Source organism: Dendropsophus ebraccatus, chromosome 13, assembly GCF_027789765.1.
Source record: "Dendropsophus ebraccatus isolate aDenEbr1 chromosome 13, aDenEbr1.pat, whole genome shotgun sequence".
In the NCBI taxonomy this organism is placed as follows: Eukaryota; Metazoa; Chordata; class Amphibia; order Anura; family Hylidae; genus Dendropsophus; species Dendropsophus ebraccatus.
Genome location: NC_091466.1, coordinates 56691864 through 56718113, shown reverse-complemented (window position 1 = coordinate 56718113; position 26250 = coordinate 56691864). Strand labels below are relative to the sequence as shown.

The 26250-nt window shown below is 42.3% G+C and overlaps 1 protein-coding gene and 1 long non-coding RNA gene across 2 annotated transcripts in view; one reads left to right on the top strand and one right to left on the bottom strand.

Moving 5' to 3' along the window:
* Positions 1-26250, top strand: part of NPAS3 (neuronal PAS domain protein 3) — a 345000-nt gene that overhangs the window by 80823 nt on the left and 237927 nt on the right. The window lies entirely within an intron of this gene.
* Positions 14453-24923, bottom strand: LOC138770354 (uncharacterized). Its single transcript, XR_011359465.1, has 4 exons — positions 24865-24923; positions 18092-18206; positions 15058-15129; positions 14453-14575 (listed from the first exon to the last, which is right to left on the bottom strand). It is a non-coding gene; the product is annotated as an uncharacterized lncRNA (long non-coding RNA).

The following is a 26250-nucleotide window of genomic DNA, read 5'->3' as shown; positions in this document are numbered from 1 at the left end:
CCTACATTGATGTCTTCCTAGAAGAACATTTCCACCATTTGTTGGAGCAGAGGTATGGCCCCATAGATGAATGTGAGTGCTATATACAGTAACATGTTAGTGGTTTGAGTTGTCTATATATTGTGTTTACATGCAGTATATTTAACCAAAATTAGGAGTGGAACTGATACAGATAAAAAACATTATAAAAAAAACTTTGGTCCATTTTCAGTGTTTTGGACCCGTTCCTGATTTTGACCACGATACTACATGTGATCCCAGCCTTAGATACTACAATGGCCTCTAAACTAGGATGACAGTCTTTAAGGGGGTAATTCACTCAACCATAATTTTTGATATGTTGCTGCTCATGGTGAGACTAACAATTCCTTTCATTCTTGTTATTACATCTATTCGGTCTCGTTCCCCCAGTTCTGAGCTGCTGCTTTCAGTTGAAAACACAAAAATCTGTGTGTGAGCTTTCCTCTCTGTCTTCCCCTCCCTTCTGAGATGGCTTTATCTGCAACTTTGTAATGCTGGGAGGATTAATCACAGTGAGTTCATTAGCAACTTGACCTTAGATGAACCCTCCCAGCATTACAGAAAAGCTACAATGTTGCAGATAAAGCCAGTCAGGGATGTGTTTACATCAGCTGTCTCAGAAGGGAGAAGCAGATGGAGAGAGAAGCTTACACACAGATTTTTGTGTCTTCAGCAGAAAGCAACTCAGAACTGGGGGAAGGAGACTGAACAGTATTCAAGTATGGAATAAATATTGTTAGTCTCACTATGGGCAGAAACATATCAAAAGTTATGTTTGATGGAATACCCCTTTAATAATTGTAATTCCTGTAGTTCTAAACAATGGAAATCTCTTTGGTCCATACTCCATCGGGCATTTATTGATTAGTTTTGCAATGTATCAGTTCAGGAATCTAAATTCTGCTCCATTCTTTTTTAGTATTTCATGATGAGTAGTTGATGATGCATTTTCTCGTTCTTTCCCTCTCGCCTCATACTTTGTTTTCTAGTCATTATCAGGTCGGCTTTAACCACAGATATCGTGTTCCCTCCCCTCCTGACCTCCAGCATGGTAGTAGCATGGCAGTAGAGCGCGCATCCCCCTGGGATTGGGCTCTGGTGCTGAGGATAGTAGGATGTATTCCTTTGATACTATCTTCACTCCCAGAGATGGAGAACAGAAAAAAAATATATGAAAAGAAATGCTTTAATACCACAAGGAAGGAACGTGATTATTTTCTAAAGAAATGAAGGGCTCATTGGAGATGTAGCAATCTGTGCCACACAGACTGCTCGGTATAAAAAAACATAGTGTTAATTTGGAGTCCTGAATCGTTTATTAGGCTGCTCGGGCTTTGTACTTTATTTAATGATCGTCTTCTGGAGCATGTTAACTCCTTTGCTTTTGATAACATCTCTCTTGTAATTGAAGCAGTTTGTCTCTTTGGTTATGTATTATAATGTATGAGAAGCGCTCCGTGGGATGACATTCTGGGATCACAGTTGCAGGCAGAGGGTTGGAATTCCTGACTAGTCACCCAGGCCAGGCACTATTGTATATAGGCTCACAGGGGTTAGCGTGCCAACCCACACTTTTAGCACACGGACCATTTTCGGACCGGAGCGGCACTGCCTTACTTAACAGGCAATCAGCATTTTAATTAGAGATTAAAAGGTCACTGACTGTGTGAAATCACAACAGCCAAATAAGATCTAGCAGTGCAGAAATAATGCAGCCGAGAAATCTCCCATAACAATAATTCACTGCTCTTTATTCTTTTATGTTTTAGTCTCTGCAACACTGCTCTGCCAAAGGAAATTATACCGAGCTATCTGAGCCTTATCTCCCAGATATTGTACAGGAGATTGGAGGGAAGCATATTTTTACCTTGCTCACTCTCCTTCGGAATGTGACATTAGGGGTCTATTTATTGATCTCTGGGTAGTAGAGGCGGCACATTTTATTTTATTTCGTTCCGTCCGTTTGTACCTACATCAAATCCGAGCCACATATGTTTGGAAATCGTTCTTCTCTGTTTGTAGGCAGGCTCCGGAAATAGAAAATAAAGTGTTTTTAGATGTACGGCACTATATAATACTTTGTCTCCGTTCTGTACTTTTTATTTTCTTTGTGAAAGAATAGATCTTTCGCTTTTTCTCTATCGTATCGATGGCCGTTGAGGATTTAAAGTCTTTCTGGTCATTGGATTCTTCATCATCAGCCTTGTGTATAGCGTTACCTTTATTCTAGTTCCTAGTATTTGCCTTGTACCATTTGATTTTTTTCCCCATCTGCTTCACTTGTATCAGGTCCATATGTAGTGCCTGCATTTCTGAGGAAAAGCAGATATAAGAGATGATTAGAGATAGCACCACAGGTACACTCCATGGGTCACCTCCTCCTTTTCTAGCAGGACACAGAGTCAGAGTAAGTGGCAGGTTATTATCATTAACATCCAGCATGGCCTTTCCTGACATTGTCAAGTAGTGCCATTAAATCGGATTTTTATAGCTATCCCAGTTTGAGTACCCTGATAAATCTGGCACCCTCCATGGGAAACACGTTGGGACATTTGTTATGTACTGGATTTTGTTAGTACAGACTGCACAGTGGCAGGAGATTTGGATTGTCTGTATATTGTTATGGCTATACAGTCTGGTAATTCTTAGTAATCCATGTCACTCCCTTATTGTTAGATATCCTTGTTTATGTTGGTATTGACTTCTTTTTTGTCAAGTTTTTAGTGCGTAACAAATTTTAGTTAATATAATACAGTGATACAATGACTCCATGCACTGCTTGAGTTAAATGTGTTATCCAGGGCTACAAAAACATGGCCACTTTCTTTCAGAGACAACACGACTCTTGTCTCCAGTTCAGGTGCGGTTCGCAATTAGGTTCCATTCACTTCAATAGAACTGAACAGCAAAACCCTGTCCAAGCTGGAGACAAGAGTGGGGCTGTCTCTGAAAGAAAGTGGCCATGTTTTTAATAGCTTCTCCTATTCTCCCTTACACAGGAACATTTAGCTTGGTCAAATTGGGAGAGGGGAGGAAGATCTGCCAGACAGTTCTGATGAACGTAAGAACTGGCAAGAAGCATCAGCTGGGGAGACCTCTGTACACATTAGATGTTTAGCTGGTCCTTCCAGAATTGGCATATCTGACAGATTTTTTTTATATATACAATATATGATTTTTATATATTATAAAAATATATTTTCCGAAGATATTACAAGTTTGGGTTCCTCTTGTAACATTGCAGCTATTTATTATTTATCAGTAGCCTGTGGTCAATACCATGAGTATATCAGACAAGAAGTAGTGAGATCTAGTTGGTTTATGGTGGGGATGTGCCCATCTCCAGAGAGATTGGACCTGGAGACCTTGTCAGAGAGGCTGATGGTGGGAATGTGCCAATCTTTGGGTTGTTAGAAGAGGGAGGACTGGTGGAGAATAGTGGTAGTAAAGGGGATAGGAGTAATGGTGGGGTAGATGAGGATGGAGAAGATAGGTATGAAGATGGGTCTGCCTGTAATCATGCTTACCATACTAGATGACCGCTGCCACTTTTGGCCAAAATGTATTGTGTATTGTTGTTGTCACTCATATGGCCTGTCCCAACAGTTACCCCATCTATACTTTACTACTTACTGTAACGAATAACTGCAATTACACCAGCCAGACCACCGCTTTTCGAGCAGAGTGGTGGTCGGTAACCTAAAAACCGATTTGTCATCGATGAGAATAAAAGAGCAGGCATATCAGGAAGAGACTTTACAAATGTATTTGTAAAAATGTATAACTTGAGCCCTACAAGTATAACTATGTTAGCTGAGACTGGAGTATCCCTTTTAAGCCTGACTTACGTGTAACCAGTTATTCTATAAAGGATGGGCTAGTAAGTTTCTCTAGGATTTTCTTCATTGAATTTCAATATTCCAGAAATACTTATATAGCAATAAAATATTATTTTCTTATAACTTTTCTTTTCTTCTTCTGGTGCTGCTGCTCCTTGTAGGCCATGGCTTCTTCAATGATTTTCTATCATTCCTATCTCAGCAATTGTTCTCTTATTCTTGTATAGAGCATTCAGACCAGGCAGGGCAATGCAATGACTCTCTGGACATCCCGCACATCTGGTCAGCTCTGGAGCATTGTTGCTGTATGTTCCCCTGTTCCCTATAGCCAGTCTTGTGCTCTTTCCCACCTCCGCCTGTGTATACCCTCTCCCTCCTCTCAGTACTATGTCTGCAGTGCCTTCTCTCTGCTGTCAGCTCACAAGCCGGCTGCTGTTTATATCAGCTATTCTCCCAGTAGCTCAATAGATCAACTTCTCTTGTAAAGTGTTGCAATGTAAATTGACAGCTGGGAAATGTGCATAAAGCAAAGAGTTACAATGTGCACAGCTGACTGAAACATTGGATTCTTCCTTGTAAGCTGTTTCAGTTGACTGTGTAACATTGTAACTCTTTGCACCCTGGTCGCAGTTTTACATGGAGACATCCTTATAATGAAGATAATAATGTTCTTGTACAAAGCGTTATCAGGTCAGACGCAGGGCACGCTAATTTAGTGCTTCACTAGGGGAGAACTCGAGCACACCACAGATAATTCCTGATGGTTTAGTGCACCATCCTGCATGGAACACACTGCCCAGATTTCCAGGATATGTCTTGAGAACGTAAAGAGAGACTGCGCTTTTACTGCAATTCCCTAGTCTAGTTTTATCATCCCCACACAGTATATGAGCAGGAGTTGTACAAGAGATGGCCACCTGGATTGTAACAATTATTTTGTCATGTAAAAACAATTATATTTGCTTCTAAGATATGACTTTGTATATTCTATATAATAGATATGTATTGCCATTGGGTCTACCTACTAACTTACTACGTAATATAATAGGTCTGTATTACGGCTGCCTCCCTGCCATGACCTGAACTGACATCATCATAGATCCCGATGGTGCTGACCGTTCAGTTCAATAGACCGGGGATCAGGGTGGGACTTGTGGCCATAATACATTAGACAGCAAGTAACTTCTTCCAAAAACAGCATCTCTCCTGTCCTCAGGTTGGGTGTGGGTTTTGCTGCTCAGTTCCATTAAAGTGTCACTGTCGTGTTTTTTTTTTTTTTTTTTTTGCAGAAATCAATAGTACAGATGATTTTAAGAAACTTTGTAATTGGGTTTATTAAGCAAATATGCCATTATCTGCATTCAAAAAGCCTTTCCCCAGGTTCCCCCCCCTCCTCCCTCCTCTCTTTCATTCACTGCTCATTATCAGGAAATCTCGACTCTTTTATATCAGTTGAGCCCTGTGTAACCTATGGAGGGGGAGGAGGGAGATTAGTCGCCAACAGAGAACAAAGGATTACACAGTGGGAGCTGTTTGAAAGCCGGTATAAAGAAGTCAGTGCTGACTTCAGAGGAGATAGCCCGATAATGTAGCTGTAAATTAACTCTTTGCTGTCCTGTTTTGGTGCCTCCTCTCCCTTCACCCCTCCCCTCTCTATAGAGAACAATGAAGACACAGGAGAGAGCTTCAAACTGCTTTTTCATGATAAAAATGCATTTTTCGGCTAATAAACCCAATTACAAAGTTTCCTAAAATCGCCTAATGGACTACTTTAAACGGCAGTAACACTTTAAATGAAGCTGAATTGTATTACCACACACAACCTGGGGTGGTGCTATTTTTGGAAGGAAGTAGCTATACTGTTTTCTTATGCATTAAAGTCTAGGAGACAGCTCCAGTCACAGCGGAAAAGTGCTGATCGCCACTTGTTCTCCTGATTGGTGAGAGTCTCATCAGTGGAAAAGCTTTGCCTTCCACAGGATAGGGCAGGGGTCGGACTGCTGGGGTCCTCCACAATCTTGAGAACGTTGTGACATGTAACTGCAGCTTAGCTTTTGTTCGAGTGAAAAGCGGCTGAGCTACAATTACAAGCCCCTGCCACTATACAGTGAACAGAGACAACTGCTTCTGGCCTTATTCACTGTAAAGTGCGGGCAATGAACAGCCGAACGCCCCTGCGGATCAGTGCTATCTTGAAGATGGCTTATTAGTATTTTTAACCTGCAAACTCTTTTAATGGGCATGTCCAGGCCTAGAAAATCATGGCTGCTTTCTTCCAAAAACAGCGCCACTATTGTCCCCAGTTTGGGTGTGGCTTTTGCAGCTCAGTTCTCTTAAAGTGAATGGAGATAAACTGTAATACCACACACAACCTTAGGACAGAAGTGGTGCTGTTTTTGGATAACAGTAGCTATGCTTTTTTTAATCCTAGATAATCCTTTTAACTTATCTAAGAGAAAGGTGAGGCTGGACACATGTCTAATCACCAGATAACCCAGGATGCTTTAAGACATCTCATAGCATCTAACCCATCTCTCATTGGGTTATAGCTGTTTTTATGGTACAAGGGTGGATCAACACATTGTTGGATGGTTGGTTTTAATGTCGCATCAGATCAATCAATCTATATTTTATGTTTCCAGTTGTGTAACTTCCAGTTGTGTAACATTCCAAAAGTGACTGCCCTGTCTGGATTCACAGAGGTCCTTTTTCCTCATTGACCTAGATAATTTTTTACTTTGCATTATATCATTTTTGTGTACATTGGTTCTTGAACATTGCATATGTCATTTTAGCTACTAAACATTAATTTGTATCTCATCTTTGATATAGGTATTTTGTATGAAGTTAAAATGCTGAGTAACCTTTTGTGAGATTCTATAATTTTTGCCAGGAATTGTAACATTCTGTATTGGCGCTACGAACAGGATGTCTATCTAAATGGAAAGTTTTGTTACTTGTATTTATTTTTATTTGGGTACTTAAAAAATAAAAGTATGGCAAACACTTTGCAGATGTTTTAAGTATCTATAAAGAACCATATAGTCTATGGATTGGTTTCATGCTGTCTGAAAACTTGAATAATATAAGACGTAATAAATTTCCAATTTTTATAAATGAGCAAACATGCCGAAAGTTTGGGTTCGCACGAACCTGAATGATCGGAGATCAATGCAGGCCAGGGACTGTAAAGCTTTAGCTTTGGCTGTCCAGACATGAGTTTTGCAACAGCTAGAGAGCCAAAGTTCCCTACCCCTGCTTTAGTCTCTGTTCACACATGCTAAATACACATCTATAGTAAAATGGGGTTAATCCGCATCCAAAACCGCAGCAGATGTCCGAGGGATAACCTTGTTCTTTGGTATAGCCGTTCACATTGTCTTTTTCTAACAACATCATCTGACAAAATATATAAATGGATGAAACGCGTGAAGGTAGCGGCTATCATTTTATGGATGTGGCTGCGCTTTATGCCGGTGACGTGGTTTCATACTCTTTCCCCCTTTGCGAGCTCTGAGCTTTGCTTCTCACAGTATGACAGCTCACTGGCTGTTAGGATTGATCAGGAGCCGCCTGGCAGCCAGTCACTGCTGTAATAGCACTTTAATGGATATGAGCTATTCACCCAGATCAGACTCAATGTCAAAGCAAGCGAAAATACAGCTGTCACTCCGGACACGGCCGGCACATGCAAACAGCTGCTTAATATACTGCAGAGTGCGGCTGGCTGCACAGTGTGTGTGCGTGCACGGCTCTGTTTACTTAGCTGTCTGGAGAGATACCTGTGATGTGTACCTCTCCGTCTCATGCACATCTGCTTTATCTGTACTATTATGCTTCACGGTGTACCGGGAGCTAGATACTTAGAGCTTCAGATTCTAGTCAATATCTTCTGCAAAGACACATTAGCTTCTTGTTTCGCCATTGCTTCTCTTGTCTCTTACCACCCATGCTGCCCTTCATTGCATTGGTAATAAAGGAAAATGGAGGCTGAGAAAAGGTGAACAATATGCAATGTAACTGGGAGATTACTATATACATACTAAGTAGGAAATATGTTATAGATGCCTAAGGTGGCGTCATAGTATATCGCCCCTGCTAATGATCAGCGTTTGCTTGTGCAACAGTTGATTTCTCAGTTCTGACACGCTTAAACTTAAAGGGGTTATCCAGGGTTAGGAAAAAATAAAGCAGAGCTACTTTATTGCAAAAGCAGCGCCACCCCTGTTCTTAGGTTGTGTGTGGTATTGCAATTCAGCTCCATTCACTTCAGAGGAAGTGAGCTGCAAAATCACATCCAAACTAGAGAGTGGTCCTGCTCCTGGAAGAAAGAGAACATGTTGTTGTAAGCCAGGATAACTTCTTGAGGCTATGTTCACATGTTGTACTAACAACAGCCGTTCTGTGTGCGGTGTTTAACCCTACCTATGACTGGAATTTATGATCATTAATGGGGTAATCCAGCGGGGGGGGGGGGGGTTGCTGGGACAGGGGAGGAGGTGGCCGAGGGAAAAGACGTCCACTCACCTCCCCAGTTCCAGCGGCGGGTCCTGCATCGCGGCGCTCCGGTGCCCGGTTTCTGGACGTCTTTTCCCTCGGCCACCTCCTCCCCGGTCCCAGCAAAAAAGTGCCCCCCCCCCCCCGCTGGAGTACCCCTTTAATTCCGACCATAGGTAGCGTTAAACAACGGCCATTTACGAAGTTTGTACAGCATAGGAACATTTCCCTTAAAGGAAATGTGTCAGCTAAGATTCTGGTTCTAAACTGCTGACACTACTAGATAGCTGTTAGGTCAAGGAGACCCATAGTACTTTTCGTAAATCGGTCTGGGTAGGGTAGAAAAATGCTTTTATTTTGTGATGCAAAGAGTCAACCAGGCTTCCCCAATCTTCTGAAGTGCTGCAGGCTGTAATGTCTCCTCGCTCCACCTCCCATCTGTATCAGTCATCCTGAGGCTGAGCCCCAAGCAGAAAGCAGGGATGAGTTACAGCCCTCTGCAGATCAGGAGTTTGGGATCGCCTCTTTGATTCTTTGCACTAAAAAATAAAATATTTATAAAATATCCAGCACAGATGGATAAATGAATGGTACCATGTGTTACCTTGAACTAAAAGGTATCTAAAAGTGTCAGAAGATTAGAATGTGATTTGTATCTAACAGAACCCCTTTAAATATGATTGGCTAGGGGACATTTATTAAGTCTGAGATTTTTTGCGCCAAGCTTAAATGTCCCTGCAGCGCCGACAGTCTGCAGATTTATGTAGAGTCACATTGCCTCTACATAAATCCAGTGCGCAAGAAGGGAAACCTATAACAGCTCAGAGCATCATTCGGTCATATGGACCGTGCACGAAACATGTGACTACCCTCTAAATAAGGAAATGCCAGACCAAAGTTGCAGCAACTGCAACCCAACAGTCATGATGGATTTATGCCGACTGATGCATTGGGGTGGCAGCCACAAGTGTTCCAGCATTTACTCACTCATATTAACAGACTTAAAGTGTAACTGTCGTGCAGAAATCAATGGTACAGGCGATTTTAAGAAACTTTGTATTGGGTTTATTAGCCGAAAAATTCATTTTTATCATGAAAAAGCAGTTTGAAAACTCTCCCCCCTGTCTTCATGGTTCTCTTATGGAGAGGGGAGGGGTTGAGGGATACGAGCCACCAAAACAGGACAACAAAGAGTTAATTTACAGCTACATCACCAGGCTATCTCCTCTGAAATCAGCACTTACCTGTCTGATCTCTGAATACCGGCTATCACACAGTTTCCGCTGTGTAATCCTTTGTTCTCTGCTGGCAGCTAATCTTCCTCCTCCCCCCTCCATAGACTACACAGCGCCCGACTGATGTAAAACAGTCGAGATTTCCTGATAATGAGCAGTGAATGAGAGAGGGGGGGACCTGGGGAAAGTATTTTTGAAAGCAGGTAATGGCATATAAAAACAATTACAAAGTTTCTTAAAATCACCTGTACTATTGATTTCTGCAAAATAAATAAATAATTAAAAAATAAATAAATACAACAGTGACTCTTTAACATCATCTGCCAGTGACAACATTTTGTCCATTGTCCGGATCAGGTTACTCTGTACGATACTGTTGGTTTCTCTTAATCTTATGTACAACATGAAATGCAGGTTTTATGTAAATCTAGAAGTAGTTTTTTTAGAGTAAATACATAGTTACTCAATATCCCTAATCCATTTCAGTATCTGGCTCCCTCCCCAGCAGCGTTCCCTGTAATCTGACAGTGTTATGTTGCCCACAATGCTGTGCTGCTCTGTATATGGCTGCCATCTCTCCATCTCTTCCCTTGGGCACTGCGCTCTGCACAGTCTGTCTTCTCTCTGTCCATCATCTCATTTTTCATCCCGGGTTCTCATGGGCCCTCCGTTCAGCTCTTCAAGCTGACCCCTTGATATCAGAATTTCTTCACTCTTCTTTTAGTCTCTTTTTCTGATATTTTCGGCTATGACACAATATAAGAGCGCATCTTTTTCTTTTTTTTTTCTTCTCTGTGAATTGTCCTTGTCCATCATATTCCTCTTTGCATGTTTCCCGTCCTGTTGTTTCCATTGTCCCCTCCTCTATAGACTGCACGTCCTTGTTTACTTGCCATCCCCGGCCTTGACACCTTTTAATCTCCAGAATCCCAGTAAGCAGTCACCTGAGGCATGGCAGTTCCGTCATTCCTTTCCATGTTTTAATCTATGCTGGCTGGAGCCCCACCCAAGTGATGAATGATAAATTGGCACTGCGGTAGCCCGGCCTGTCATAGACCAGGCTCCAGGAGAACCTGCACACAATTAGCTAAATGAATGTCCTAATTGCCCTTGCTGGCTGAAGTAGCAAGGAGACTCCGGGCATGTGGTGCATAAGGGAAACCAGCTGAGCGAGAACGTGTGCCAGTGCACAGCCTGATCATGTATGTGCGGCTTCCTATGTTATCCAGAATTCCTGCACTTTAATATTTACATCATGTTACATATTTGTTTACAATATTTATATCATGTTTATTTATTTTTTTCACTTCCCTGTTTGTAAATCTGTTTTACTTTTCACAACAAGTCTCCTGTTGTGCCCCCCCCCTTTTTTTTTTTTATACATGTTCCCTTTCCTTCCCATTCTGTTCTCCTGTCTCCCTCTCATGTGCTCCATGTCAGTGCTCTCTGTGGCAGGCAGCAGGTTATTAAGCTGCGTGGCCCCCTCACCTGCCTCGTAATCTGTATTGATGGAATCAAGGACATTATCTCCTTAGCGGGAGCTGGGCCAGGCTTATTGCTTTCAGCGTGGCACGCTGGAAGAACAGGCCGGCTCCATTTATCACTCCCGTCTCCTCCAGACCCATACATCCCAACTGTCATATGCACAGGTACGCAGCGAGACCTTTAAAAGCAGGAGAAGCCCGGGCACACTCTGGTGACTGGAGGGAGACGTTGCAGCGTATATTTATTACTGGCAGAGCACCCATGCATCCAGCCAAGTATCAATCAATGCCCCAAGCGGAACTAAGGAAGCCGAAAATAAAACTACATTATCTTTAGCTTTGAAAGCCATAGGTATGTGTGCTTGATCATACTTAAAGCTAATGGCTTCACATGCTGTATGCATATAATATATATATAGAGAGAAACATTTATATATATATATGCACCATTTCCATATCTTTAAGTCTACCTATGGATGCTAGGAACAGTTCGGAAACGCGTACCATACACAGATTTATTGCTGGATAAATAAAAGGAAGAAACTGCTTGCATAGTAACACTTCATTGCTGGACTTCCCATTTTCTATTTATAGTATAATGTTATCAGCTGAAGAATTCTTAAAAATTACACGTGCTTGGGGACGGCAACCATCTTCACCTCCGTCATGAATGAGGGTGCACAGCCTTTTAGCCGTAAAGAAGCATGGGGAGCCTGCTGTGTGGGTTTCCTTAAAGGGGTTTTGTGGGCAGGTATTTTTAATTTTTTTTTAAATTATTTTTTATATGCCTTGGTGACATTCTGATGGTGCTCGACCCTTCGTGCACTGGATAACCCCTTTAATATTGACACCATCTGTACTTTGCAGCAGGATTTTGTAGTTTTACTTAAAGGGGTCATCTCAAAATATACAGGGATTATACAAAATTTTAGTTATAATTAGTATATTTCAGTATATTCTTCTAGCAGTGGCTTTTATCCCCAAGACATTTTGATGGCCCCCAGCCCGTTCTGCTCCCAGTGATTGGCTACGAGGGCATCTCTTTTGGGGTCGATATATCAGAGGAAGCAAGGGGATTAAGAGCTGTCAGAATGGTAGCTATAGGGGAGAGTATTCTTTCTGTTTTATGTTTGAAGAACCCTATCTCCATTTTGTCACACTGGAATACCCCTTTAAAGGGTAATTCCATTTGTCAGATATCAAATTCATGATGAATTCAAGCAGAAAGCATGCACATTTTTTGTGATACATTATTTTTGGTACATGTGGCTGTGGCGTTGAAACCCTATCCTGTTGTATTGCATTGTAACTTTCTACAGATATATGATGTGGAATCCGCCGTGTCTGGACCTTGCCTAATATAGAGGGACATGGCAGAAACCACCAATGAATATTCATTTTGCTTCAATGTCAGTAAATTTATTGCACTCCTGTTAGTCATGCATTTTTTTCTAGAAACTTTCCAGGACTGTAAAGGTAAGAGTGAAGAGCGTCTATGATATATTAAGTATGTGCCATATGCTACACACTGCATGTTTGCTTGTAGTAAATAGTACAAGTGAAATGTAAGAAACTTTGTAATATATCTTATCAGACAAAAAATGCTCCTTCTCCTGTTATCAAGCATCTTTACTCTGCTCCCTGCCTGCTAAACCGTCATTCATCAGCTTAGCAACAACTTTTGTTTATTGGTGGCGACTTGTAGCAGCTCAGAGATGAGATTATGAGCTATGCAAGTCTATGAAAAAGGGAGGAGGGAGATGGGATGGGGAGTTTCTGGGAATATACTATAAAGTGTGATGAGCGCTAAATAATTGAGATGTCCGTTCGTTTGAATTCCAGTGGCTGAAATTAGATGCAGCCCCAGGGAGTCCAGGAAAACATGGATACAGCCATAGGCCAACTTCTTCAGCCACCAGTACTCAAATGCAGAATAATCGGACCCGATCATGCTCGAGTCCCGCTCATCTCTAATGAATAATCAAATATAGTGCTGCTTTAATGTACACACAAAGGGTGACACTTTTAGGGTCAACATTTAAGGGGTTATTTTTATACTGCTCTTTAAAGTGTCACTGTTGTGTCCCCCCCCCCCCCCCCCCCCCCCCCCCCCCCCCCCCCCCCCCCAGAAATCAATAGTCCAAGCGATTTTAAGAGACTTTCTAGTTGGGTTTATTAGGCAAATATGCCATTATCTGCATTCAAAAAGACTTTCCCCAGCCCCCCCCCCCCCCCCCCCCCCTTCTCTCTCTCCTTCACTGCTAATTATGAGGAAATCACGACTGGTTTACATCAGTCGGGCCCTGTCTGTTCTATGGAGAGGGGAGGGGGCGGAGGGAGATTAGTCGCCAGCAGAGAGCAAAGAACAAAGGATTACTCAGTGGGACCTGTGTGAAAGCCAGTATTTAGAGGTCAGAGAGGTCAGTGCTGACTTCAGAGGAGATAGCCCGGTGATGTAGCTGTAAATTAACTCTTTGTTGTCCTGTTTTGGTGCCTCATCTCCCTCCACCCATCCCCTCTCTATAGACAACCACTAAGACAGGGGAGAGAGCTTCAAACTGCTTTTTCATTATACAAATGCATTTTTCAGCTAATAAACCCAATTACAAAGTTTCTTAAAATCGCCTGTACTATTGATTTCTGCAACAAAAAAAAAAAGTAAACGACAATAACACTTTCACTCTCACAGTTGACAGTACAGGTTTGTGCCATCATTTGACCTGTGACACATAACTCCTGTCCTTACACTTAGATGCACTGTCTCTATTTTTATGCCAGTCCCTTTCTGCAAGTAGATGGAGGTCCGATTTGGTAACAAGTCAGGCAGCAGAATGCGATTTCAGTGTAGCCGTGTGATATAAACGGTTAGCCCGGCATCTCGACTTTCCAGTACAAAGCAACTGAAGCGTCACCGGCTGTTTATACATTTTTTACTTACGTCGCTGCCAGAGGCACTGGCAAAATTACCAATACAATGTATTAGAGGGCAGGCGGCTAGATTTATGGTCATTCGTGAATTCCCCACTTGCAGTAGTTTACCACGGCCCGGCTGATGTAATGTGTATACTTGCATGTGAATGAAAGGTGCTTGCACTCTATTATGTCTGTTATGGATTGCTGATGCCAGCCCCCGTACATTACCTTCAGACATCCGGTGCCCCTGTCCTTCAGTCATACCCCGCCCCCCTCCATGCCCACTTCATCCTTAACTTCGGAAGCAGCACGCAGCTCAATCCCATTTGGTTATGAACTCGCTTGGTCTCGGGCGCCGGAGATGGATTGCTTTCTGGAGGTTCTGACAGGTGTAATTGTTAAAAGCCTCGTCTGTTCTTGTTTGCACAAAATACATTTTGCCCGACTGTAGGACTTACCTGCTAATCTGCCTTCTCTCCCCATCACTCGATTCTTTGCATGGCACTAAACAAATCCCCTGTTATTTGACCAGATGGTGGAAAATCCATTCTTGTGATAAGTTGCTGCTAGTTTGCATTTAAATTACCTGCGAAAATAGAGCAATTTACTACCCTGCCTCAAAGCATCTCCCTGCTCCTCTCGTCCTCCCCTCTCTCACCCTTCCAGCTCCACTGCTCGTGACTAATTATTTAAATTCTGCCCTGCCAGCTCACCCCCTTCATCAGTCAGTGGTGGATTAATGGGGGAACTTCATGAGTTTGGTTACTGTCTGCAAACTATATACAGAACATCAAAAATAAAAGAGATGGATTTATGTGTATAGAATCATGGTTATTTGTGTACTGCCAATGCAGTTGATAACCTCCGATGCATATCTATCGGTTTTTGTTTCTGTGTATATAACAAGTTCAGCTAGGATGACCTAGATTTTAATAGAAGGACGGAAAATAAGTGGTTAACTTTAGTAATAGACTACCATATAAAGCATAAATATATATATAGATTTATATATACACGCTATAAAAGATGTTATGTAGAGTGGTGGAATGACGTTGACAACAGCTTTACCTTAGCTGTTGCCTTTCCTGGGTCCTAACTGCAGAACCTAGTGCTCAGATATCCTTAGGACTTGTAGAATGACTGGCAATTGGAAGACCAAAAAATACAAGGAAAAATCAATATTGGAAGGTAACAAGACTGATATTGAATGATTATATAAACAAATAATAATGAAAGCATCCACTAAGAAAATAAAAGATGGCAAAACAGACAATACAGAAATTGGCCCTAACTAACCCTCCCTAATCTTTCCCTGGATCCTCCCCTAAACTCCAGTCTTCACCATCTCTGCAGTATCCTTAGACTACAGGTTTCAGAGGTTAGGTGCCCAATAAAAACATGAAGAATGGATATAATCCCCATATCTGGGATTGTAGTGGAGGGCAGCAACTTTAACACCCCAACCTTAAGCCCCTATTACATGGGGCGATGAGAGGGAGCAAGTGAGCGCCAACCTGTCAGGTGAGAGCTTGCTTGCTCCTTGTTCTCCCACCCATTGCGAGCGGGTAAGAGAGCCGGGGGGGGGGGCTCTCTTACCCGCGACGGCAGCAGATTGTTGCTATCTTAGTCGTTGTTCTTTCAACGTGTTGAAAGACAACAATCAGCTGACATTGTTCATGTCGGGTGATCGTTGTCTTCTATTACACAAGACTATTATCGATGGTAGCGGGCAATATCTGCCGAATACGGTCAATAATTGCTTTGTGTAATAGGGCCTTTAGAAACAACCAGCAGGCTTTAGGACCCAGAGAAATAAAACTGAGCAAAACCAAAAACAGACCAACTTGCAGCTAGATAAATTAAGCAAGACAGCTGCAACTAGGAACAATGGCGAGAACATAGAACTAAGAAGGAACCCTTGAACAGCCTAACATTGCACATGCGATAATCTACAGAGAGAGCATAGGCCGCGGATCTTTATAGTGGCTAACTAATGGAAGTCTACCCACAACTATCGAGGCAGGAGCGATAAAGTTTGCCTGATCTTTGCCTTTGGAACAGCCCATGAGATTGTTGCATGGTAGCTGCCATAAACAAGTTATTAAATGGAAAGGAGAGAATCGCTGCTCTTGTTGGTAATGAAAGGTCTTTTAGGAAACCAAGCAAAGTGCACCAATAATGGATACTTTACTACGCCTCAAAATCCATGAATGTAGCTTATATGAACCAGGAAGTAGCTGCCTGACAGCTAGCATTGTTAGTACTATGAGCTCTCTCAAGGTTGCTTTTTTGGTCATAAGGTCATGCTGCCGCTCTCAGTTGTCTATATCTGTCAGTCATGGAAGAAGTTTCCCTTCCCTCTTGCGGTATAGAGTGTCATGCCTGAGTGAGTCTATGACTATAAAGTATTAAATGCATTGACTGGTTTATAGTTTTTTAAGGGAACACGTTGCCATGAAAAAGCAGTCAAATCTAACAGCATTATGTTGTGGAGTAAGGGTGCCTTTACACAGGGAGAGTTATCTGACAGATTCTTGAAGCCAAAGCCAGGAATGGATTTAAAAAGAGGAGAAATCTCAGTCTTTCCTTTATAACCTGTTCTTTGTTTATAGTCTGTTCCCGGCTTCAAAAATCTGTCGGATTCATCTGTCTGTGGAAAGGCACCCTAAGAGGAGCTGAGCAGATTGATATAAAAACTGCTAAATCCTTCAATTTAAGCTACTTATGATTTACAAAATCCCACCAGTTCTGTAAATGAGTACTCTGACTCTACTCTAAGGTAGACATATTGGCCCTTATTTGCTAAGATTGTCTGTCTGTTTTTAAAGAACCCTACACCTTAGGGTTGTAGTTTCTCAAACTGACAGATTTATCAATGTGTCCGAACCGATTTTTCACATAACAAAACCCATCCTTCCCGCCACATTAGATGTGGCTGATTTTTCAAATGGAAAACCCATCGAAATAAGGTACATCACTTTATGTTTTCTATATGAATGGACCGGCGCTGGTGCGGGGATGCCAGTGCCATGGTCCTTTTTTGAACCACAGCCGGTTCCGATGCACATCGCCGGTCTATTCCTGGGCACCAACCCGGCCTTAAGCACTGGAGGCTGGCCGGCCCGCCCCCAGTGTGACGAAGCCCCCTCTCTTCTTTGACGTAGCTCCATTACAATCAATGAAGCTGCGTCACAAAGGGAAAGAACCAATGGTCACACTGGGGTGGGCGGGTGCTTCAGGCAGAGTTGGTGCCCGGGAATAGACCGCTGCCGTGCCCGGGAACTGGACTGCAGTTTAAAAAAAAAGTCCTGCGGCACCAGCATCCCCGCACTATTATCCATATAAACCTAAAGCGATGTACCTCTCTATGTAAATATATTGGTTATGGCGGGTTTTAAAGCACAAAATAAGGGGTGTTAGTTTTTAGAACATTTTGTGGCACACAATGGTAGTAAATGTGTTGAAGCAAAGACTAGTTTAGTGACAAAATTTGATTTCATATCATAGAATAGTTATATATGTTATATTATCTATCTTTTTGGACCAAAGCTATATGGGTTGTGTCCTTTGCATGTAGATATGACCATACGATACAGATTTGCGTATATGACGTGATATTTTAGGTTATTACAAATTGAAAGTTCTGATAGCATTCAGGCAAGATCAGGTAGACCTGATTTTGAAATGTATTGGATGTACAGTAGATGGTGAGCTGTAGGTCTGGTTACTTTAAGAAAGTGCATGTGCCGTATGACTTACATGATCAATGGGATGTTATTAATAGAGGGCCTTTTCCTATGTGCAAGCTTCTTCTTCTGCTGGAAGCAATTTCTGGTTTTTCGGATTGCAGTGGTGTAATGAACGCAGTGTCCCGGGAGCGCAGTTACATGGCCCAGGTGTTACACGTGTAGGGGATTTGAAAGGTGTGTTATGTATAAATTGCCTGTCAGTTTTTTCCTTCCAGTCTTGTAATGAAATGATGAGCGGTAATTTGCATAATCCTTTAAGAAGTCAAATTATGCTGTCATGTTGCAGAGTTAACATGCTAGTGAGGCGCTCGGAGCCTCACACCTAATTAGAATGTACCTTGCAGGACACTTACATTCAGACAAACCCAGTCTCATCTCCAGCAGCGGCTGCCGTTCTCCTTGTCTCATCAGTCTGTGAACCCAGAGATGCTGATTGTTAGTTCATTGCCAGTTCAGTAAAGGTAACGTCTTCACGATGGATCATATATTTAAAAAAAAAAAAAATGTTTTAAAATAATTTCTAAACCAAAACAGAAAATATTGTATACTTATTGTTTTATTATAGGTATTCATTCTGATTCATCCATATAGATTAGACTGCGGGTGAAGGTGCTGTTATTGGATATGTGAGGCTTCTATAGCTACTAGGACATGGGTGTCAAGCTTGCGACCCTCCAGCTGTTGCAAAACTACAATTATCATCATGCCTGGACAGCCAAAGCTGTAGCTTTGGCTGTCCAGGCATGATGGGAATTGTAGTCTTGCAACAGCTGGAGGGCTGCAAGTTTGACACCTGTGCACTAGGAGATATTGGGGATCATTTCCATTGTTTGTTTTTATCGGGAACCTAACCTACCGTGCCCTATTCTAGTTTGTTTTTGTTTGTTTTTTGCTTACAGGAAGGTTTGCCTTCTGAACAGCCAAGGTATCACCGGGCGTAGCTACCATACACTGCTTCACAACTGCAAGGAAAGCTGCAATTTAGGTTCCAAATAGCTGACAATGTCAAATTGCTCTTTGGGGCAAAGAGACACATGGTACCTTTCTTATTTATGTCTCTGATTCTATAATGTAGAAAAATACTTTCATTTTCCTGTGCAGTGTTAGAGCTGATCCAAAGCTTCTGAAATGCTGAGGACTGCAATGCCTCCTCCCTCTCCCATCTCTATTCTTGCTTGTTTCATTGTCAACTTCCAGAGCTGCTTCTTAGGCTGCATTCACACGTCCGTAATTTTGCATACTTTATGGACGGTGAAGGCCTGTAATGGATTGTTTCCCAGACTAACATGATGTATCAATATCATGCCTGGAGCGGGGAGACTGTTTGAAACTCTGCGGCACTGTAATGATAAAACCGTACGGCTCAGTCACTATAGTGCCGCAGAGTTTCAAACAGTCTCCCCGCTCCCGGTATGATATTGATACATTATGCTAGGCTGGCAAACCATCCATTACAGGCCTTCACCATCTGTAAGGTCTGCAAAATTACGGACATTTGAATGTGGCCTAAGGGTACAAACCCACTTGACGTATTTGCTGCGTGAATCAGTCTTAAAAATAAGCAGGCAAAACGCAGGTTGGCTTTATACAATTGTTCTGCGTTAAAATACGCAATTGCGTATTTATGAAGCGTGAAGCTTGTTGTTAGCAAAGCATCAGTTGTTAACAACCTGTGCGAAAAACGCATGTAGCTTCACGCTTCAAAAATACGCAACTGCGTATTTTAACGCAGAACAATTGTATAAAGCCAACCTGCGTTTTGCCTGCTTATTTTTAAGACTGATTCACGTAGCAAATACGTCAAGTGGGTTTGTACCCTAAACCTGATTCCTGCATTGTGCATATAGGTTGTGCACAGATGAGAGATTTGAAAGAAAGCTCCAGGGGGGCATAGGAGGGGGAGAGAGGAGGCATTACAATCCTCAGCTCTTCAGAGGATTGTAAACTCCAATGGTCCTTTTAGATGGAACGATTATCGTTCGAATTTGCTCGATAACGATCGCATTTGAGCGATAATCGTTCAGTGTAAACACAGTGAACGATCAAGCGACGAGCGAGAAATCGATTAATTTTGATCTTTCAACATGTTCTCAAATCGTCGTTGATCGTTCGCAAAAAATTCGCAGATCGTTCCGTGTAAACAGTCTTTCAACGATTTCACCTATGTGTGAGAGGCTTAAGCGATAGCAAAACGATTTTTCCGTTTGATGTTTTTATAAAAAAACACAATGTTCATTCAAAATCGTTAATCGAGCGATCGGGCGAATTATTCTTACCTGCTGGTAGCTCCCCATTACACTCAGGGCCCAGAGAGGGTATGTCTCTAAGGGCCCTATTATACCAACAGAGTTATCTGACAGATTTCTGCAGCCAAAGCCAAAAAGAAAACCTCTCAGTCTTTCCTTTATGACCTGTTCTCTGTTTATAGTCTGTTCCTGGTTTTGGCTGCAAAAATCTGTCAGATAAATCTGTTTGTGTAATAGGGCCCTAAGGGTGTGCTTACACAGACAAATTTTTGTGACAGATATCTGAAGGGATTATTGAAGTGAAAGCCAGGAACAGACTATAAACAGAGAACAGGTCATAAAGGAAAGACTGAAATATCTTCTCTTCCTACTCAAATCCATTCCAGCTTTTGGCCTCAATAATCTGTCAATCTGCCTGCATAAACACACCATTACCTTCATCCTCTGCCCCGTTCCCATGCAGTTTTAATAAAATTAAATTTTCTGTCTGGTAAGGCCTTTTGGAGTGCTCCGAGCGGCCTTACCGGACAAATGGCTACATTAAAACCTCACAGGAATGACACAGAGGATGAAGGTAAGAGACATACCTTCATCTTCAGTTCCCCATGCATGATAGGGAGATATTAACAGGTTAGATTCGTCTAACCTGCTGATAGTTCCCCTTTAACACCTGTGTATTAAAGTATTTTTCTACATTATGAAGTACAGACGGATACATGAAAGGTACCATGTGCCTCCTTGACCTAACAGCAGTTTGGAATTTAAATTACAGCTGCAGATTCACTTTTAGTATTTGGTCAGTATTTTTGGCCAAAACCTGGAGTGAAATCAGCACAGCGAAAGACTATAATGGAAAGATTTGTACTTCTTTTCTGCCAGGATACAGAAGAGTCTGAGATTTTAGCGGCATGACATATATAGATTTATTCACCATTATTACCAGCAAAATTGTGCATCCATTGGCCACTGCATGTGAGCGTGCCTTCATCCGCATGTGGTAGCCGCACTGTGGGAAGCCCTGGCTTTAGTATAGTTAGTATAACAGCCTCCTATTGTAGCGGGGCTTGGTGGGCCTGAAGTTAAGACAAGATTCCAGCAAACTATTCCTCATTTTTGTTCTGGAGAAATAAATGCCCACTCTAGGAAATATGCAATTTACACGGGAGAAAAACTCTTTCATAGCCCTTCTGCACAGCTCCCACTTTCATCTCACACTGGGCTCCCATTCTCGCAGCATCCTTTTTGGCTATTTTATTGTTTATCTCTCTTAAATCTTTCTTCTTTGTCCATAAATGGGTTTTGAAATCCCTTAGTTGTTGCTGCGGCTTCAGCATAGTGTCATCCTGTATACCACATGGGATGGATGACCAGGGATCAGTGCCCTTTGATATAATGACCAGATGCTATCATTGAGGCTATGACGTGCTAAGGCCTCTTACATCGGCCATTTCTCCCCATGAACATAATTGATCAGAGTGAATGGAGGAACGCGTTTACTGCTGTTCTAAATCAAGCATGTCGCCATAAAAATCATTGTTATCGGTGGTACGATCTGTAAATGTCACAGCGACATTTGTAGTGGATACTGCGGCCCAGCGCATGACTCTCACAGGGCAGCTAGGACACAGGAAGAAAGTCATCCCCATCGACTTTGAGGATCATTGAGGTGGAAATAGCAATCTGATTTTCAGGAGCAATTTTGCTCATTTTTATTTGTTTGTTACTGATACAAAATTTGGTATTGTCAATACTTAAAGGGGTACTCCAGTGACTGAAAAGGTGTTTTTAATACGTTGATTTAATAACATTAAATTACCTTGTCATATAATGTTGTTAAAAAAAATTATTATTTTTTGGTTTACATATAGACTTTTGTTGACACGTGCATTCATACACTAAGCATACTGTGAACACATCAAAATTATCACAGGGGCTTAGATAGTCACTTAAACATAGAAACATGGAAGGTTGGCTGCAGAAAAGGCCAGTCTTTGATTTTATCCATATCTTTTTGTAGGTGAGGTCTCCAGAACTGGACACAGTATTCCAGATGTGGTCTCACTAGAGCTCTATACAGAGGGATCACAGTCTCCCTCTTTCTACTGGTTATACTTCTAGCTATACAGCCCAGATTAGCTTTCCCCACTGCCTGGTTGCACTGGTGACTCATTATAAGGCTATCAGAAATCACTACCCCTAAATCCTTCTCTTCTAAAGTCTTTGCCAACACAGAACTGCCAATATGATACTCAGGTAGAGTATTCCTCCTCCCCAAGAGCGTTATTTTACCTGGTGAACATGTAAAATGTGTTCACATGCTGCAGATCTGTGATCGATTTTTGGTTCAGAAACTCTGCACATTTTGGTAGCATATCTGCAATGGTGTGAACATGCCCTTTAGACCAACCATTAGTTGGCTTAAGCTGCACCAGAATTTGCTGATGCCTTTTTTTGATGCATCTAAAGCTTTGTTTGTCCAGGCGTGATGGGAATTGTAGTTTCTGAACAGCTGGAGGGCAGCAGGTTTGACACCACTGATCTATAATATGGGCTGGTATTGTGCGGTCACTGCTATCAGGCAGCAGGGAAGCTGCAGGGTAGTTAATTTCCCTGCAGCTGCCTCGCTCTGTCATGAGATTGCTCTGTACAAATGGAAAGGCCCTATCAATAATACACCCATACTTATTAGACACTGTGGATGCACCTTGGATCAAAGAAGAATAGAACATAATACTGTGTAGCCTTTTTATGGTGTCTATATTTCCTCTTGGCACCCATTTAGTAGCATTGAGTAATGTGAAAATCCTAAGAACTGAACTATTCAGTGAGATTACTCCAAAAGTTTATTTAAATGACCGGAACACTTTTACTAGTGTTCACTTTTCCTCATGTTCATGTTTCATTGGCCTCTTGTCACAATAGGTTGCCAATGTATAGCCTAGCATAGTAACTCCAGGTCCATTTAGTTTAATGTAGTCAAAAAGTGACTGTTCAGTTCATTTCCCAAATGCATACATTCATTTAGCGGGACTCAGAAGTGCGATATGCTGCTAAACCTATATATTTTGGAAATGTACGGAAGTGTTGAGTACGTTTGGCCTAGTAAAGCGTTAATGTCAAAAGTTTTGATTAGTTGGGGTCCAATGCTGAGACACCCCCCCCCCCCCCCTAAAAAAAACATCAATATATAGTTGGGAGAAGCATGAGGCTGTGTGCTTCACTCTTCGGCCCTAACTCGGATCTCCTAACTTAGAAACCCTGCTTAAACCTTTCACTCAGTATGGTACTGCATGACCCTAGTGCGACCACAAGGTGCACTATGCAGTGGTCATGGCTTTATAAGTCGCAGTCATGGGTATTGTGCGCTGGGAGATGACAAATTCTCTACTATCCAAAGTGTATTTCACGTTAGTTTATTTTATTATTTTTTTTGGAGCGGAATGTAGAGACATCAAAGACCTGGCAGATGGAAAGCTGGAGCTTGGCCAAATCCGTCACTGCAATGCAAAGTGTCACCCTGTAATGGCTTCTTGGACGCTTTTCTTTCTGTAGTTAACACTCCCTCCTCCTTCTCTCCGGCTCTGAAAACACATTGTAATGGACAGTGTATAATCAGAGGGCCTAGTAAATAGAACATTAACCCTTTGCGTACGAATGGGTGCTAACAGTAAGCAGCAAGGTAATGTAATGTCGACATCTTCCACTGGAATTTTGCCGAGACGTTAGCAACATACTAAGTAGTAACCCTATAAAGCTGTCAGCCTGCAAACATATTCGGCAGCACAAAAAAGTTTTACGGACTTCTTAAGGGCAACTATAATGTTATGGGTCAATTGGCGTCTGCTTCATAAGGGTGTCTTCTTCTGGATCAACACAGTAGGGTTATAGGTTGAACTTGATGGACTCTGCTATATAACTATATTTACCAGTCTTCATTGCGATCATGCATGAATGCATTTAACCCATAACACATCAGCTCCAGAACCTGAAAGTCTTATTTTTACATTGATTAAAACCTAAATGAGTTGTCAGGTGTTGGCGAAGAGTCATGATACGGGTATAGAAAAAAATACAGACCCCCACATAGCACTTAGGGGGTTAAACAAAGATAGCTTCTTAACCCACAGAAAAAAATTCAGCTCACAAAGCGAAGCGGCGGGAAGTCTAGAGAAAGAGAGACGGCAGGAGATCAAACCCATCAGAGCACCTGAACATCTCGCCCGACGTGCTGCTAAAAACACAGAGCTGCCAATTGCAAGCAATTGATTCCATTTTCTGGCGCAGGGAGGAGGGAGGATGAACAGGGCCTGGGGAGGCACAGGAACCTGACGCTGTTTATCCGAGAGCATGATGTGTGCGTGTGTCTCGCTCCTCAAAACATAATCGCACAATTTCTCTAACTCCCCAGGAAGAGAACGCTGCATAGACAGATGAGGGAGGGAGAGGAGGGACGCAGGGTCCATGATTGCCAATAACCCATCTTGTCATCTGGTACCGAATCCCTGCAAGTCTTCCTAATCAGGAAGTAATGTCATGGTATCATGTATGATCCACTTGTTTTATTTCGGCTCTTTGGTTCGTAGAGTATTTTTACAGCTCCTTTCGTTTTGTTGTTCTGTCGGTCATCCGTGCGGTGACAGAAGAAGTACCCTAAGTACCAATTTATGTGGATATATCATACTGTGAACCTGTTCTGATTTTCAGAACATCCTTTCCTGTCTTTCTGCTTTATAAATCTGTGAAGTTTTTCAAATTTTTTTTTGCTTTTATTTTACATAGTGGTGGGATTCAAACTTTTAAAGGGAATTTGTCAGAACCTGGGCTGGCCCCAAAGTACTGACGGTGTAGTGAAGGTGTATGTCCCTTGTTGTGTGTGGTACCTTTCTTGTAGCCAGCAGTGCAGTAGATTATACCCAACTGCAATACCCAACAGACCCAGTGAGCATGCGCATACTGGCAAGTCGGCGAGCGGCCCTTGCCAGCAAAGTCATCAGGAAGCAGGAGGCAGGGCCGCAATCAAACAGGGAGGGTCGGGCAGCAAACAGAGAGGAGGAAGTGGTGGTGAGGCGTTACTAAGTGCGGCACAAACACCTCAACGCTACAAGTTACGGGCAAGAATAAGAAAAATCTACTGCACCGCTGGCTACAAGAAAGGTACCACACACAACAAGGGACATACAACTTCACTACACTGTCAGCACCTCAGGACCAGCCCAGGTGCTGACAAATTCCCTTTAACAACAGGTTCCCTACCTGAAGTGTGAGACGCCCAAGGTGTAGCGCACCACACAAAATTATATCTGCCTTAATAATGAAATAAACAAATTAGCAAGAAAGGCATGCTATATAAGTTTATCCAGCGTGAAACTACAGCTGTCAGTATGACGTAAATAGTAGTAAGGGTATGCTGGGAGCTGCTGTTTAACAAATGGGAAAGGCCCAGCCATCATCACTTCATCATCAGACTATACAACTGAGTAGAATACTGAAGTGATGCAGAATAAACATTCAGTGACTCACAGGTGACGCCTTCTCTGGTTGTAGTTATCCTCTTTCCATAATTTCTCCATTCAACCCAGAAGAAGATGACGACTTTTTCCAGCTATGCCTGGCCTCTGAAGTTAGCCGCCCAGATGTCTTCGGCTTTGCAGTTTTGCAGTAGATACTCACCATTTATACTAATACCTCAATTTCCCCACACACTGTACCCCTGAAAACTCGGCTTCACTAAATTCGATAATGTGACAACTGGAAACAATACTGCCACACATTATGCCCCTGAGAATAAAACTGCACACTGTGCCCCTGAAAACTTTATTGCTACACATTGTGCCCCCTAAGAATAATACTGCAGACTGTGGCCCTGAAAACCTTATTGCCACACATTGTGCCCCCTGAGAATAATACTGCACACTGTGCCCCTGAAAACATTACTGCCACATATTGTGCCCCCTGAGAATATTACTGCACACTGTTCCCCTGAAAACCTTATTGCCACACATTGTGCTCCCTGCGAATAATACTGCACACTGTGCCCCTGAGAATAATACTGCCACACATTATGCCCCCTGAGAATATTACTGCACACTGTGCCCCTGAAAACTTTATTGCCACACATTGTGCCCCCAGAGAATAATACTGCACACTGTGCCTCTGAAAACATTATTGCCACACATTGTGCCCCCTAAAATACTAAGTGTGTACTACTGTACCCACTTAAACTGCCATACACTGTGCCACCTGAGAATAATACCATCTACTTTACA